Source organism: Pan troglodytes, chromosome 12, assembly GCF_028858775.2.
Source record: "Pan troglodytes isolate AG18354 chromosome 12, NHGRI_mPanTro3-v2.0_pri, whole genome shotgun sequence".
Lineage (NCBI taxonomy): Eukaryota > Metazoa > Chordata > Mammalia > Primates > Hominidae > Pan > Pan troglodytes.
Window position 1 is genome coordinate 103,935,694 of NC_072410.2, and position 17,102 is coordinate 103,952,795.

A 17,102-nucleotide genomic window follows, 5' to 3' on the forward strand; every position below is an offset into this window, starting at 1 on the left:
TTATAACATTTTACTATGGGAAATATTTTTACTTAAAATTATCAAATATTTTAAAAGAAAACATTATTAAAAATATGTAGACACATGGGAAATGAATATACTTCATTTGTTTTGGAGGCATATTTGGGATAATTGCTTTGTTTTTTCATTTACTGACATCTCCAATTGCTACAACCTCCTTTGTGTTATAAACCACGGAAGATGATTAATTGGAATCAACACCAACAGCTAACTTCCTTCTACTTGGCCTTATTGTTACTGTAAAGGTTGAAACCTAAAACGACATTCACAAATTCCTTGGCAGGTAAGCTTTCAGATGTCATTTAGCTTTGATCATTTAGATTTACTCATGTAAAATCTATGGACTTCCAAGCATTCAAACTGCAAGGATGATGATGAAGATGGTGATGATTACGATGGTGATGATTACGGTGGTGATGGTAATGGTGGTAATGACAGTTTTCTGCAGCAGCATCAGCAGATGTCCTAGTGATGAGTAGCTGCCTTCCTAAGAATTAACAGAATTTAGGTCATCCATTTTGCCACTTCTGGAGGTGGCAGCAGTAGTAGCAATTTCTCAATTCAGTGTTTCCCTGATAATAAAAGAGTCTCTGAGTTGCCCTGGGTCTGCTCAAGTCAGAGTCTGTTTCTTCAAACATTCAAAGGATTCTTCTAAGCTGGGTAATATCCACCACTGAGTCTCCTTGTTCTTAAACTAGAGTGTTGTCTAGTACCTAAGTTCTGATTGGGGTATTGTCAAATAAATAAGTGAAGAGATGAAAACATATAGAAAACAAATATAAAGCACCTGGGTAAAAATGAGCAAATATGAATCACTAGTGATACATTTCTATGGCTTCATAAAGTATATCCAATTGAGTCACTACTGACAACCTTTCCAGATGTATTTAAGTTATAGATTCTGGGATTTTTTTAAGTTACGCTTAAACCTTTCAATACCTACTTTTACTGTGTTCCACTTTGTTCCACTTTACAGAAATTACATTTTTACTAATTGAAAGCTTGTGGCAACCCCGCCTCAAGTCTGTCTGCATCATTTTTCAAACAGCATGTTCTCACTTCATGTCCTGTGCCACATTTTGGTAATTTTCACAATATTTCAAGCTTTTCATTATTACTATATCTGTTATGGTGCTCTGTGATCAGTGATGTTCAATGTTACTGTTATAATTGTTTTGGGGAAAAATGATCTACGCTCACATAAGTCTGCAAACTTAATTGATAAATGTTGTATATGTTATGGGTGCTCCATCAACAGGCTGTTCCCCCATCTCTTTCCCTCTCTGTGGGCCTTCCTATTTCATGAAACACAAATGTATTGAAATTAAGCAATTCAGTAACCTTAAAATGGCTTCTGAGTGTTCAAGTGAAAGGAAGACTTGCACATCTCTCACTTTAAATCAAAAACTATAAACAAATAAGCCTAGTGAGGAAGGCACACCAAAAGCCAAAATAGCTCAAATGTTAGGCCTCTTATGACAAACAGCCAAATTGTAAATTCAAAGGAAATGTTCCCATAGGAAATTAAATGTGCCACTTCAGTGAACAAATGACTATAAGAAAGCAAAACAGCCTTACTGCTAATATGGTAAAAAAAAAAAAAAAAAAAGTTTAAGTGGTCTAGATAGAAGATCAAACCAGCCACAACATTCTTTTAAACCAAAGCCCAAAGCCTAATCCAGAGCAAGGTTCTAACTCTCTTCAATTCCATGAAGACTGAGAGAGGTGAGGGAGCTGCAGAAGAAAACTTGGAAGCCAGCAGAGGTTGGTTCATGAGGTTTAAGGAAAGAAGCCATTCTCACAAAATAAAGTACAAGGTGAAGCAACAAATGCTGATATAGAGGCCATAGCAAGTTATCCAGAAAATCTAGCTAAGATTATTGATGAAGGTGGCTAAATAATAGATTTTTCAATGTGGATGAAACATCCTTATATTGGAATTTTCACAGCTAGAGAGGAGAAGTCAATGCTTGGTTTAGAAGCTTCAAAGAATAGGTTGATTCTCTTGTTAGGAGCTAATGTAGCTGGTGACTTTAAATTGAAGCCAATGTTCATTTATTATTCCAAAAGTTCTAGGGCCTTTAATAATTATGCTAAATCTACTCTGCCTGTGCTCTATAAATGGAACAACAAAGCCTGGATGACAGCACATCTGTCTACAGCATGATTTGCTGAATACATTAAGCCCATTGTTGAGATTACTACTCAGAAAAAAAAATTATTTCAAAATATCACTGCTCACTGACAATACACCTGGTTACTCAAGAGCTCTGATGGAGATGCACAAGGAGACTAATGTTGTTTTCAGGCCTGCTAACACAACGTCCATTCTGCAACTCATGGATCAAGGAGTAATTTTGACTCTGAAGTCTTACTATTTAAAAAATATGTTTTGTAAGGTGATAGTACCATAGATTGAGGTTTGCCACATTGATTGACTCTTCCTTTCACAAAAAATTCTCTGCAGCATGTGATGCTGTCTGATAGCATTGTAACCACAGTAGAATTTTTTTCAAAACAGAAGTCACTCCTCGCACATTCTGCTACTACTTGATCTAGCAGGTTTCTGTAATGTTCTTAATTCTTTGTTGTCATTTCAACAATGTTCACAGCATCTTCACCAGGAGTAGATTCCATCTCAAGAAACCACTTTCTCTGATCATCCATAAGAAGCTACTCCCCATCTGTTAAAGTTTTATCATGAGATTCTTGCAATTCAGTCACATCTTCAGGCTCCATTTCTAATGTGAGTTTTCTTGCTGTTTCTACCACATCTGCAGTTACTTCTTTCATTGGGCCAACATAATAAGACGTAGGGGAAAGTGTGATGGGGCTTCTTGTTCCCTCGCTTCTAATAAATAGTTAAATGAAAAAGGCCTCCTCCCCTCCCTCCCTCATCCCTGAAAGCTGTCTTTTTTGAATGTGATGCCAGGATGCTCTGGCATGTCTTATAACCATAAAGGAAGTCATTTTGAGGGTGAAAGGGGGAGAAAGCCAAACTATTCAGCCTTCTTCAACTGAGGTTCTGCTTTGGAATCACAGAACAAAGATGTGGATCTTTTCTTAATTCTCTCAAGAGTGATAGTAAATACTACCACTACAGATGCATAGAAGTTAATTAATTGCATGCAATAGATGCCTTAAGGCATTAGGGCTAAATTCTCTGGAGATCCAGTTGAGAAAAGCTCCATAATGAGTGGGATAATGGTACTCACTGTTATTATTCTGTATTTCTTTTCATGAAAAATAGTACATTTCCTTATTATTTAAGGTAATTAGAGGTGGAGTTTTCTGAAACTTGCAGCTGAAAGCAATTTAGCTTATATACCCCTTACTGTGAGATATAGTGAGTTTCACTTCACCTTTCTGTTTCCTCGTTGATGGACATGGCAGCTAATGTGAAGTCAGTAAGTATTTATTGTTAGCAAAGAAGTTTGACATCTTCAAAGTTATAAATCATGGCTCTGTTATAAGTTCCTTTTAGAAGGGTGATAATTTGTTAGGTTCATTCAGACCCTCAAATTTGAAAACATTTTATTCATCATTTAGAAAAACAAAACTAGATTGTCCTGAGCACTGTTAGGATGAATACACTTTTAAGACTTAATGATTTAATAACTAGCCATGAGAATAATTCAGTCCCAACAATTGCTGACTGTTGACAGTGTAAGTATAAACATGACCTCCATTCATTCATTTGCTGACAGGCCTTCGGAAGCTTGAGGACATGAATGGCAAGTGTGTATCAAGCATGGGCCAATTTGTTTAAGTTGGACGTTGCCTTGAGGGAAGGACAGGGACAGTGTTTTCTCAGCACAGTTTTTCACTTGCCTTACTGAGATGACGAAAGATACCTAGAAAACAGGAACCAGGAGGCTTTGTGGAAGCTAAGTTGATGAGATCACTGAACTAACCCTCGGTGTTACTTAGAATGGTCATCACTTTTCTTTAACATTGCTAAAGATTCTCCCCAGTGAAATTAGGCAAGAAAATAAAAAAGCATCCAGATTGAAAAAGAAGTAAATCTGTCTAGTCCCAGGTGACATGATGGTCTATGTAGAGGATTCAATGAAATATACTAAAATAAGCTATTAGAATGAGTGAGTTAGTAAACTTGCAGGGTACAAGATCAATACACAAAAACTAATTGTATTTCTACATACGGGCACTGAACAATTAAAAATTGAAGTAAAAATTTAACCATATCACCAAAATATGAAATACTAAGGGATAAATCTGACAAATAACATCCAAAATCTATATGCTGAAGACTTCCAAATATTGCTGAGAGAAATTTTAAAAGATCCTAATAAACGCAGAGATACACTGTGTTCATAATTTGAAAACTGAATATTGTTAAAATGCTAATTTTTCCCAAATTGACCTGTAGATTCAATGCAATTTCAATTAAACATATCATTTTTGTTTGTTTGTTTTAATATAATTGGACAGGCTGATTCTACAATTCAAATAGAAATACAAAGGACCTATGTAGAAGAGCCAAAACAACTTTTTCAAAGATAAAAAAGTTGGAGGATTTACATTATCTGATTCCAAACCTTATTATAAAGCTACAGCAATTGAGACAGTGTAATATTTATCTAAATACAGACAAATGGAATAATAGAGTAAAAGGGACCGGGCGTGGTGGCTCACGCCTGTAATCCCAACACTTTGGGCGGCCAAGGCAGGCAGATCTCGAGGTCAGGAGATTGAGACCATCCTGATCAAAATGGTGAAACCCCATCTCTACTAAACAACAACAACAACAACAACAACAACAACAACAACAACAAAATTAACTGGGCGTGGTGGCGCCTGCCTGTAATACCAGCTACTCAGGAGGCTGAGGCAGGAGAACCGTTTGAACTTGGGAGGCAGAGGTTGCAGTGAGCCGAGATCTCGCCACTGCACTCCAGCCTGGTGACAGAGCAAGACTCTGTCTCAATTATAAAAAAAAAGGAGATTCAGAAATAGGTCCACACCTATATGTGTAACTTATTTTTCCACAAAGGTTCAAAGGCAATTCAGTGGGAAAAGAATATATTTTTTTAACAAATCAGAAAACTAAACAAAAAAGTTTCAATTCATACATTTAGCCATGCACAAAAATTAACTCAAAATTGATTTTATACCTTAATTTATAAATTAAAATCATAACTTTCAGATTAAAACACTGGAGAAAACTTTTGTGGTTTTGAGTACATTTAAGTTATTTCAAACATTGATAACTTGGGTTATTATTTAAGTTATTTCAAACATTGATAACCTGGGTGTCATCAAAATTAAAAACCTCTCTTTTTGAGACACTGTTTAAAGGTAAGGAAAACCACAAACTTGGAGAAAATATTTGATAAAGAACGTATATCTGATAAACAACTTGATTTCAAGTTTATAAAAAAATTTCAAAATTCAGTTGTAAGGAAACAAGCAACTCAATACAAAATCTGAACAGATATTTTATTGATGAAGATGTACAAATAAAAATAAGCCCATGAAAAGATGTTCAATATTATGAATCATTAAAGAAAGGCAAATTAAAATGAAAATCAGATACCTACTAGAATGGCTAATAGGAAAAAGACTGATCATCTCAGGTGTTGAAAAGTATATGGAGGAACTCTCATTCAATGCTGGTGGTAATGTTACACAGAATAGCCATGTTGCAAAATAGTCTGGCAGCTTCTTAGTTAAAGATGCAGCTGCTATATGATTAAGTTATTATAGTCTTATGTATTTACTGAAGAGAAATAAAATTACATATCTATAGAAATACTTCAACACAAATGTTCACAGAAACTTTATAATAATCAAAAGTAGGCAACAACTCAAATATCCATCAACAAATAAATGGATAACAAATGTGGCATATCCATACCTTGAAATACTACTCACATAAAAGGAATGAACTATTGATACACTCAACAACATGGATAAACCTCAAAATAATTGTGCGGAATGCAAAAAGATAGGCCGGCCAAAAAGAGTACATACTGTATTATTTCATATATATAACATTCTGGAAAAATGCAAGCTAACAATATCAGAAAGCATGTTGGGGTTTACCTGGGGACATGAGCAGGAGTGGGGAGGGGAAGGAGAGAAGGATTACAAAGGAGTACAGTGAAATGTTTGTCGGTGATGAATATTCGAATATTCTTGTTGTCTTGATAGTGGCGATAAGTATACACACATGTTAAAATGTATCAGATTATACTATTTATGTCTAGGTTATAATGTATAAAATTATACTATTCATGTCTAGCTTATTTATGTCAATTACACCTCAATGAGTCTGTTAAAATAATTCAGAAGTGTGATGAGTCTTCATAAAGGGGAAGGTCAGAGTGCTACGGGAACATAAAATGTGGTAACTTCCTCTAGGCTCCTTCTCAGGGCACCTACCTAAACTGGTAACGGGCTACATAAGGTCTTGGGAGCTTTTTGAAAATCTGAGAAGGAATTTATATCAAGGAAACTAAAAGCCAAGTCAGTGACGGGAGATAACTTAAAAGCATCAGAAATAAGAAAGGTAGCACATTTAGAGTTTTTTTTCAGCTTTAATAAAAGTTATGTTAACAGCAACTTAATGAATCATGTTTTATAGCACATTTATTATTAGAAAAAAGAATCCCAGCCTCTATTATGTACTGAGTATTTGTATAGTCTCTGCATATACAGACATGAAATATGTCTATATATATATAAATATGCCTATATATATATGCCTCTCTCTCTCTGTCTCTCTCTCTCTCTCTATATATATATATATATAAAATCATTCCTAGCTCTCTCTCTTATAGAGAGAGAGAGAGAGAGACAGAAAGAGAGAGCTAGGAATGATAATATGAACAATAATAATCAAACATTAGTAAATATTATTTAAATAGCATAAATATTTCATCAAGTCCTCTACATAGACCATCATGTCACCTGGGACTAGACAGATTTACTTCTTTTTCAATCTGGATGCTTTTTTATTTTCTTGCCTAATTTCACTGGGGAGAATCTTTAGCAGTGTTAAAGAAAAGTGATGACCATTCTAAGTAACACCGAGGGTTAGTTCAGTGATCTCATCAACTTAGCTTCCACAAAGCCTCCTGGTTCCTGTTTTCTAGGTATCTTTCGTCATCTCAGTAAGGCAAGTGAAAAACTTTGCTGAGAAAACACTGTTCCTGCCCTTCCCTCAAGGCAACGTCCAACTTAAACAAATTGGCCCATGCTTGATACACACTTGCCATTCATGTCCTCAAGCTTCTGAAGGCCTGTCAGCAAATGAATGAATGGAGGTCATGATTATACTTACACTGTCAACAGTCAGCAATTGTTGGGACTGAATTATTCTCATGGCTAGTTATTAAATAAATGCTATTATTTAAATAGCATAAAAAGTTGCACCACATTATAATTAGTGTTAATTAGGACAAGATTTCATCAGGGTTGCATGTAGCATGTGACGTGCAGAAAATGGATTCAACAAGAGCACCTAGAGGTACTAAACTCACAGGGATGGATTTACCTTAAATAAATTTCATATATATCAACATATATGGTAGACAGTGACTCATTGATTTACATTGAGAATTAAAATTTCTGAATGTGTAAGAATGCTTATGCTATCAGGTAAGCACATACTCTCCCAGGTTGGAAACAGTGAAATCATTTTTAGAATTTTGCTTTGAAAGAATGTAGCCAGAGCTGAGCGCAGAAAAAGATGAGTCTTTACTATAGAAACAGACCTATCAATGCTAAGGTCCAGTACATTTGAGCACCCTTTCCCCTGGACCATGAGGGAGTCATAAGTATGACAATTTTTTGTTTTCCTTTAAAAATCTGAAGTGAAGCATCTTTCTTCTGTGGGTGCATATTTTATTGGTGAAATCGTGTCCCCCAAATCCCTATACTGAAGTCCTGGACCCAGTACCCTACTGACCTACTGAGGTCACCCTCTGAGAAATAGGATTTTTGCTGATGATCACATTAAAATGTGGTCATTAGGATGAGCCCTAATTTAATATGGCATTTGAAGATGAAGGCAGGGATTGAAGTGATGCATCTATAAGCAAAGGATGTCAAAAATTGCCAGAAAATCACCAGAAGCCAGGAAAGAGTCATGGAACATATTCTCTTTCACAGCTCTTGGAAGGAATCAACACTGCTGATACCTTGATCTTAGACTTCTAGCTACCAGAACTGTGATAAAATAAATTTCTGTTGTTTCAGCCACCCAGTTTTTAGTATTTTGTTTACTTCAAACAAATACACAAAATTTCTTAAATGATGTTGGTGCAACGTTTATGTCTAGTTTTTCTTTCTATGCCTAGACTACATCCTTCAATTAGATTTCTATACCTACTGCTATGGTTCAGAAGATACTCTGTCTCCTAGTCCCCTAAAAGGACTTCTGCAGAAATATCTCATCCACTCTGATTTAATTTTACTGGTTTAGCTCTTAGAGGTAGTGGTGGTTTTCCCATAAAAGTCATATTTGCTCACACTTTTATAATGCATTTATATAAAGCACTATTCTGGGAACAATCTGATTTTTCATTTGGCTACCCAAGTACCCTGTGAGATAAAAAGAATCCTACCATTCACACCTTATATCCAAATTGCAGGTGTTAACTTTAGACAAATTGAACAGAGTTTGAGCAAAGAATGATTCATGAATTGGGCAGCACCCAGAACCAGATGTTCAGGGAGCTCTACTCTGCAATGTGGGCAATGAATGTTTACACACAACAATGGAGGTAAAATACAGAAATAGCTTGATTGTTTACAGCTAGGCATTGCCTCATTTGGACATGATCTGATGAGCTGGCCTCATGTGATTGGCTGACACCCTTATGATTGGCTGAGACCTGGCTGTTACAAAACATAGACTTTTAGTTGGCTTTCAATTTTTTTACATATAAAAAGGTTGCAGGTTTTTGTTTTGTTTTGTTTTGTTTTGTTTTTGAGATGGAGTCTCACTCTATCACCCAGGCTAGAGTGCAGTGGTACGATCTCGGCTCACTGCCACCTCCGCCTCCCAGGTTCAAGCGATTCTCCTGCCTCAGCCTCCTGAGTAGCTGGGATTACATGCACACGCCACCACGCCTGGCTAATTTTTTTTTTTTTTAGTAGGGACAGAGTTTCACTGTGTTAGTCAGGCTGTTCTCGAATTCCTGACCTTGTGATCTGCCCACCTCGGCCCCAAAGTGCTGGAATTACAGGCATGAGCCACCGAGCCTGGCCTTCTTTTTCCTTTTTTGAGACGGAATTTCACCCTGTTGCCCAGGCTGGAGTGCAGTGGCGTGATCTCAGTGAGTGGTTGCTCACTGCAACCTCTGCTTCCCAGGTTTAAGCGATTCTCTTGCCTCAATCTCCCGAGTAGCTGCAATTACAGGTGCCCACCCCATGCCTGACTAATTTTTGTATTTTTAGTAGAGATGGGTTTTACCATGTTGGCCAGGCTGGTCGCAGTTTCTTACCTAAGAATTTAAAGTAGGGAAATATCCCCAGGCCAATTATTTAATTCCTGCTTATTTAATTTAACATAGGCATCTTCATGTTAATTGGCTACAATGGCCAGATTCAAGTCAAAGAGATTTGATTTTCAAAAACAAGGCATAAAATACAATGGAGATATCAACAACTTAAGAACCCTACAGAGTATCTGACACAATGACCAAATGAAATAAGGGAAATATTGGAATTGAATTACTTTTTCATAATCACCAGCCACCTAAATTCTTGGGTATTGAGAACAACTTAAACATCCTTCTTTGATTTAGTTTTTTATAGAGATTCTTGAAAGTCCATTATCGCTTTTGATACTGACTGAGGTATTAGTATAGTTCATGCATTCACTCATTTACTCATCCATCAGCATTTACTAAATGCCTACTCTGTTCTAAGCATCATGCCAAGTGTTTTGTATTTAGTGGTGAGCCACACAGGCATCATCCCCTTTCATGTTATACACTGTCTAATGGGAAAATGCTATTTAATTAATACACCATTATAAATTGTGGTAAGCACTAGAAGGAAAAAAAAGACTCTGAGTGTTATTAGAAAGAATAATGTAAAACCAAGTGCTTAAGTACTTTGTATTTTTACTAAACATATCAGTCAAGTAAAAGAGACCTAACAGAAAGTTTTAAAGAAGCAACAACACTGGGGAATGGGACATAATTTCAGAAAGAGCAATGCCTGGGCTGACCTCAGGAGCAATGGGATCCAGGTATGCTAAATATTGGATGCTGATACCAGTACTATTTATTTCCTCTTCTCTTGTCTATTTCTCTCTGTGTATCAACTCCATTCACTTGTATTCCAAATCTCCTTTGTCCATTCTGGTGTTTCTAGGCTTATATCTTCACAGATTGAAGGCAATGCATGACAAGGGCCTTCCTTGCTAGCTCTGGTTACTTGGTAGAAAAAGTCCCTAAGAAATACCCCAATGGGCTCAGAATGAGTGTTTCATTCTGAGGAGCTACCCTTTAATGGTAAAACCAGAACTTAAGGACAGGATACTGAAGAGTAGACAACACTAAAAGAAACTGCATAAAAACTCCAGTTAGCTTAAACAGTTTTCACTTAAGTATTTCCTTTAACAAGCTAGGCAGCAACTGTGAGCAAGAAAGAAAGAATGAGGGAGGAAGCCATATGCCATTTGCTCAGGAATTGGCTGGACTCTCATTGCTCTGGCCTCCTTCTGTGCTCCGCCAGTGTTTCCCATCACATTCAGTGTATGCAAAGCCACAAGCAGCTCCGGAGCAATGCAGGGGGTTACTGCTCTCTTCACCCTGGCAGAGACTGGGCATACATACTAATTAGGATCCTGGGAGCTCTTGGGGTGCCTTACATTCCACTGATTGGCAGTTGCAAACCTCATCTTCTGATTTGCCACAATCAAAGGTACATTAACTGGTACAGCATTGCCTACATGCATTGTTTACTACTCCTTAGCAGCACATTCATAACTTTTGGTATTTTCTAAAATACGTTTATCATTTTGAGGTTCAGCACGTATTTATCTCTTTTGAGTGAAAGAACCATATGCTTGCCTGTAATGGGGTAAACACTTACAACTTTATACTTGTGAAAAATGTGTTTATAAGCACAGGTCCATGTTGGGCAGGAAAGCTTATTTGCTACTTTTAAGCACAGCAAACATGTTTTTTATTTACTTCTGTTGGAATGAGAGAGAACTGTCACAGCCAAGAGGAGCCTAAGGAGTCTGGACCACAGAATGGAATGTGACATCCTGGATGGGATTTCACATTACGCAAAAGCTAAGAACATCTGAATTTAGTATGGACATTAGCTAATAATAATGTGTCAATGTTGTTCATTGATTTTAATCAATGTACCATACTAATGTAAAATGTTAATAATTGGGAAAAATGGGAATGGCTCTGTGGGAACTTGCTGTGCTATCGGTACAAATTCTATGTAAATCTGAAACTGTTATTTTTAAGAAATCGGAGATGAGGCATTCTTTATAAAAATTCATTTCACCTATTACAGTGAGTCATGTTGTATTCCCACCTACTCACCGAGGTCAGAGGGATTGGTTATTATGATTGAAAAGCAGAGAAAAGAAGGGAGCGGTCTTCTGAGTCCCACAAAACAGTAGCAATTACATTTGGTTACAGTCATGGGTATTTGAACACTGAATTTTCAATACCTTTGGTATTTGATATGAATTATTAACGGTGCACAGCTAAAATGTAATTTTTCACTGATAAACTGATGACAGAATTTGAGATTTTAAAAGTACCATTCAATAAATACAAATTGCTGTTATGTTTATCTCTAACTACATCTGTTTACAGAATGCATAATAGCTCTTCTTTTCCTTATGTAATAATCCCAAGCTAAGAATCTTCATTCCCTCATGGTTTTCTCATACTCTTTTCCTCCTCTGCTGTTCTTTTTGTCCCTTTTCTTTCACTCTTCCAGCAATATTTATTGAGCATTAGCTCTCTTACAGTCACTATGCTTAGGCACCATCAACTAATATATCACCAGTGGGAGAGATGCATGCAAACACAAAATGAATTCACTGTGCAAGGATAAATAAGACAGCTGTCTTTCTGTTTACAAAGGATTTTTCAATGGTTCTAGGTTAGAAGGACAGATTGGCACAAACTAATTATTGAAGAGAAAGTCTGCTATAGGGTAGGAAAAGTCAGAAGACTCACGTTGGCCATGTGGGTATGGAAGACTTGAGGTGAGGCCCATCCCCTTCCATGGCCCCAGCTTTCTCTTGGGGCCATGGGATGAAGATGCCTCCAGCTCAACATTTGGGTGTTTGACTATTAGGGCTAGGGGCTCTTTAAGATATATTTGCTCCATATGATATTTAAAGATTTCTAATTCTCCAAGGATTGGCCAAGGAGGGTTTTCCTGTTTTTCCAAGCTGCCCCGCAGAACATATTATACTGTCCAGAAATGATGTTTAAAGTTTCAATAGCTTCTGGTTCTCTGGGCCACATCACCTTGCAGTTGCCCTCAAATTGTTTCTGAATCACGTTTCCTCTGGCATGAAGCAGGAGCCCTCGGTTCACATTACGCCTTACAATGCACAGCGCTCTCACCCTGCTGCAGAGGAGCTTTAATGTCAGAATGAAAAATGATAAAGCATAAATGAAATAGCAACCACATGTTCTCCGCAGTGTGGCCCTGGGCCTGCATGGCCTTTCAAAGGAGGGAGTAAACCAATTTTGCAGCACTCAGTAACAGAGATAGAGCCTGCCGAAAGGGAAGACTGCCTCCACAATCCACAACCTGGGGGAAACTGGGGACAGGAAGGGTTGACTTGCTGGCCAGAGTCACCCCAGAAACTGCCACTGTATGTGGAGTGCAGTACAGTGAGGGAGATAAAAAATCAGTGGGGAATGGAGAAGGTAGAGTACTACATTCAAGTCTCTATTAGCTCAGTCTATCCAGTTGATTCTACACTTTGATTGTCACATCCTTCTTTCCTCCTTATTCCTAGCCTTTCTTGCTCTCAGTTGGGTTCCTGTGGCATCCTTCTGACTGTCTAATTACTACAAGTAAAGTGATTTTTTTAAAAAACTGAGCTTTTTATGTTCCCTTATAGTAAAACAAGTCTAGACTCCTTTACACAATTTAAAATTTCTTTATGATCTTACGTCTCTTTTCCTGAGACTTTTTCAGGACACACTCACCTTACGTCTTAACAAACTACTCACAGTTCTCTTGATATATCATGCTCACAGCTCTCTTGACATACCATGCTCATGTACTTTTGTGTCCTTGCCCATGCCTTTCCGCAGTCTGAGAAGCCTTTGCCTCACACTGACTGACTGAAGAATTAATACTTATTCTTTAAGGTTCAATTCAGACATCACCTACTCTGTGAAGCCTATCTGATAGCTGTTATAGAAAAATTGTACTTCCACAGCTCTCTGGATAAATGTGGTCCCTTCCGCATTTATTACAGCATTTATCTAATTATATATTGTAAATACTTATTTACAATTCTGTTCTTGGCTTAACACCATGTGCAACTCAAACACAGGAGCTCTTTTCTAAACCTTGTTGTCCAGTGGTGTACTGGGGCAAGATATACCACTTGCAAGGGCCAATTGTATGCATCTATCCTACCTCTAACTTCATTGATGGCATATTAGTAGTTCAAAATCAACCACAGTGAAATTTATAGTACAGAAATTGGCAAATACTACCAATCAGCCTCACCCCTCACCTCCCAAAAAACAATTGTGAAACATTTACTGGTATTCTTACATTCATCTTCACTGCTTACATTCATCTTCAAAACCTAGCACAGGTTCTGAAATAGTGTTTACCAAAAACTAAATGAGTAAGGATATAAATTCATGATCTAGAATCAATGAACTAATAAATGATCACATTAGTATCTACTTAGTCTCATCAGTGCTTTCATAATAAATTTTCATCTGTAAAAGGAGGACATCCTAACTACCTATACAGAGAATAGCAAGGTGAGATGGATGGGGAAATGTTGAAATACATAAATCACATCATGTATACAAATCACAAGGGATTCAAATTTGTTTCTTTATTTTCAATACCTGTGTAGGAATGCCATCAAATGGGTGATGAATGAGGAGTTGAAGGGTGGTCCGAATCCTTCCTATAGGCCACATACTCTTATTTTCTCTCATCCATAGGCTTTAGGTGCCATCTGCAGCAATTTTCAGATCCTTATACTTCTAATAAATGAATCAAATTGCTTGCAATATATCCCATCATCTAGTTTTAAATACTCTTACTAAAGAAGTATATAAAATTAATGGCCTTTGAATCCTGTTTAATTTGTATTGACTCATCGCTATGAATCTCATGTGCTGTCCCCAATCACTTTCACCCCCACTTCAGCTTCAAAAACTAGATCTGATTGAATCTCAGCCTATTGCCAAAATCTAGAAAGAATTTTTATTTATTACAAGGCCTACAAAAATGTACTGAGAAAGATAATCTGGGATCTATTCTTGCTAGGCTTCTGAAACCAGATTGAGCATACTGGCATGAATAGTGCAAATGATCTTTTGTGCCTTCACCTGCATTTCCAACTTGGTTCAGGAAGAAAAGATCCAGAGAGCATAAATGCTGTCCCTCTACTGTGATGACTCCTGCTTTTTGACTACACCAGACTTTTTCTACTCTTCTCCACACCTTTTTTTTAGGCTTTCCCTTTCTGAAACCATTTGGAGAGTGCAACTCTTTCCACAGGGTTAGACAGGAACTTCCTATGTGTATGAGTGGACATGGCTCAGTGGACAGGTAAGGGGTGTGAGTAAGGTTAGAGTTGGGTCATGTTACCCTTGAACCTGAAAGCCCTAGAAATGCCAGGATCTAAATGGCAGGGGAGAGAGTCATATACAGAAAGTTCAACTTTTTCTTTTTTCTAATTTACTTTAAAAGAAAGAATGAAAGGAAATATTCTATCTTGACAAGATTATGGGTAACATTGTTTTCTTTTTGAAAATTTGATAATTTATGTTACTTTTAATAAGTAACATAAATTTAAGATGCATTCTTTAAATAAGTATGAAACAGACACTTTTAACTTGAGGGCTAGAGGAGAATTGTTCTGGCACATTGGAGTGGAGGAAGGTCTTTCCAGATATTCACCAGCAGGGCAAGGCGTTATGGACTGGTCTTCCCATTAAGAGGCCAAGTCAAAGCTTTAAGAAGCCAGGAGCCTTTTTCTTCTTGGCAAATCCTCAGGGGATCTACATAAACAGAGATGAGTGTGGGTCCTTGTCCTCAGTCTTCCATCGTTCATTGTGTGTGGTTCCCAGTTGAGAGTTGAAGGAGAAGCTAGCATCCCCAGAAAGCCTCTTTACCTCCTCTCTCTCTCTCACTCTATGACAGCCTTAAGATAAAGCATGAGATTTGCATTTGTCAAGGAAAGTAAGACTGTAGCTCAATAAGCGGCAAAACAGAAACTGCTAAGTATTTTTCCTCCAAGGGCAAGAGAGCATTTCAGTCTTTCCCTTTAGCACCCACAGAATATAGCACAGTTCCAGGCTTCTGGTAGTTTCTAAATTGAAGCACAAAAATGTACTTGTGTAAGAATAAACAGACTAAAGCCTAGGGCTTGCGTCTTTGGCACCTCTGAAAGTTGCTAATTGAAATATTACTGGAGCCACAGTATAAGGGGTGGGCCTGTGAAGGGCAGGGTAGGGTGCTGCATGGGAAAGTACAGTCTTGACAATGTGCCCAGGGAAGTTTAGAAACAGGAAACTTAGACACAGCCAGTTAAATATAATGCCAGGCTCTGAGCAGGAGAAACTTGGTTGGTGACTTTGTGAGTGGCACTCTATGACTCTACAAGCTACTGGGCAGTAGATATTATTAAAATTCTGAAAAGGGAGGTAGAATGGCTGGTCTTTCTGTAAAAAAGCCAGTTGGCTATTACTTAAGCAAACAGTCAGGCAGGCTGGTGGATGGCTGTATTTCTTTAACTCCTGCTCCCTTTGACCTCTGTCTTTGGAGCCTGGTCAGAGGATCCGTGATACACATAGCTGAGGCTGGCCTTTGTACCTTGAGTGGCTAGATAGATGTGAGTGCACAGAGGATCTAGTCTTTACTATTTCAATATTTCTACAGGCACCTCAGTCCCCTTTGAGAATTCAAAATTGGGGCTAGAAGTAAGAAAATTTATTTGCAGAAGCAACACAAAAATGTTCTATGGGCACTCTAGGATTACAGGTGATATGGTTTAGCTGTGTCCCCACCCAAATCTCATCTTGAATTCCCACATGTTGTGAGAGGGACCCAGTGGGAGGTAACTGAATCATGGGGGCAGGTATTTCCCATGCTGTTCTCATGATCGTGAGTAAGTATCACGTGATCTGATGGTTTTGAAAAATGGATGTCTCCCTGCACAAGCTCTCTTTCTGCCTGCTGGCATCCATGTAAAATACGACTTGCTCCTCCTTGCCTTCTGCCATGATTGTGAGGATTCCCCAGCCACGTGGAACTGTCAGTCCAATTAAACCTCTTTCCTTTCTAAATTGCCCAGTCTCAGGTATGTCTTTATTGGCAACATGAAAATGGACTAATACATCAGGTTTCCAATCTGTGTGCCCAGGTTCCCTAGGATGCCACAGCATATTTATAGGGAAGCCACAGGCTTTTAAATTTTCTTAACTGAAAAAATTAATTTCCAGGGGAACACAGCCAGGGACACTGGCATCTGTATTGCATCATGTGAACTACTGACTCAAGGTAGGGCACAGTTTTAACATTAGATTGTATCACATCCCTTTCAGTGATGCTATATTTTTGCAAATCACCAAAAATTGTTTTAGTGGTTGTGGATAAAAAGCACACACTGCATATAAATTAATGTGAAACAGGAAACAAGAGTGTCAGCATTCAAGCTGACTCCAAATTTTGTGGTTTCACAGGGTTCACTGAGTACACATCTCATTAGTGAGTAATTGTAGATTTTTTTTTAGTTTTTGAGATGGAGTTTCGCTTTTGCCCAGGCTGGAGTGAAGTGGCATGATCTCAGATCATTGCAACCTCTGCCCCCTGGGTTCAAATGATTCTCCTGCCTCAGCCTCCCGAGA

The 17,102-nt window shown here is 37.8% G+C and overlaps 1 long non-coding RNA gene across 1 annotated transcript in view; it reads right to left on the reverse strand.

Annotated features, from left to right (window-relative positions):
* The window catches only part of LOC134807945 (uncharacterized), a 430,365-nt gene that overhangs the window by 133,506 nt on the left and 279,757 nt on the right, over window positions 1-17,102 (reverse strand). The window lies entirely within an intron of this gene.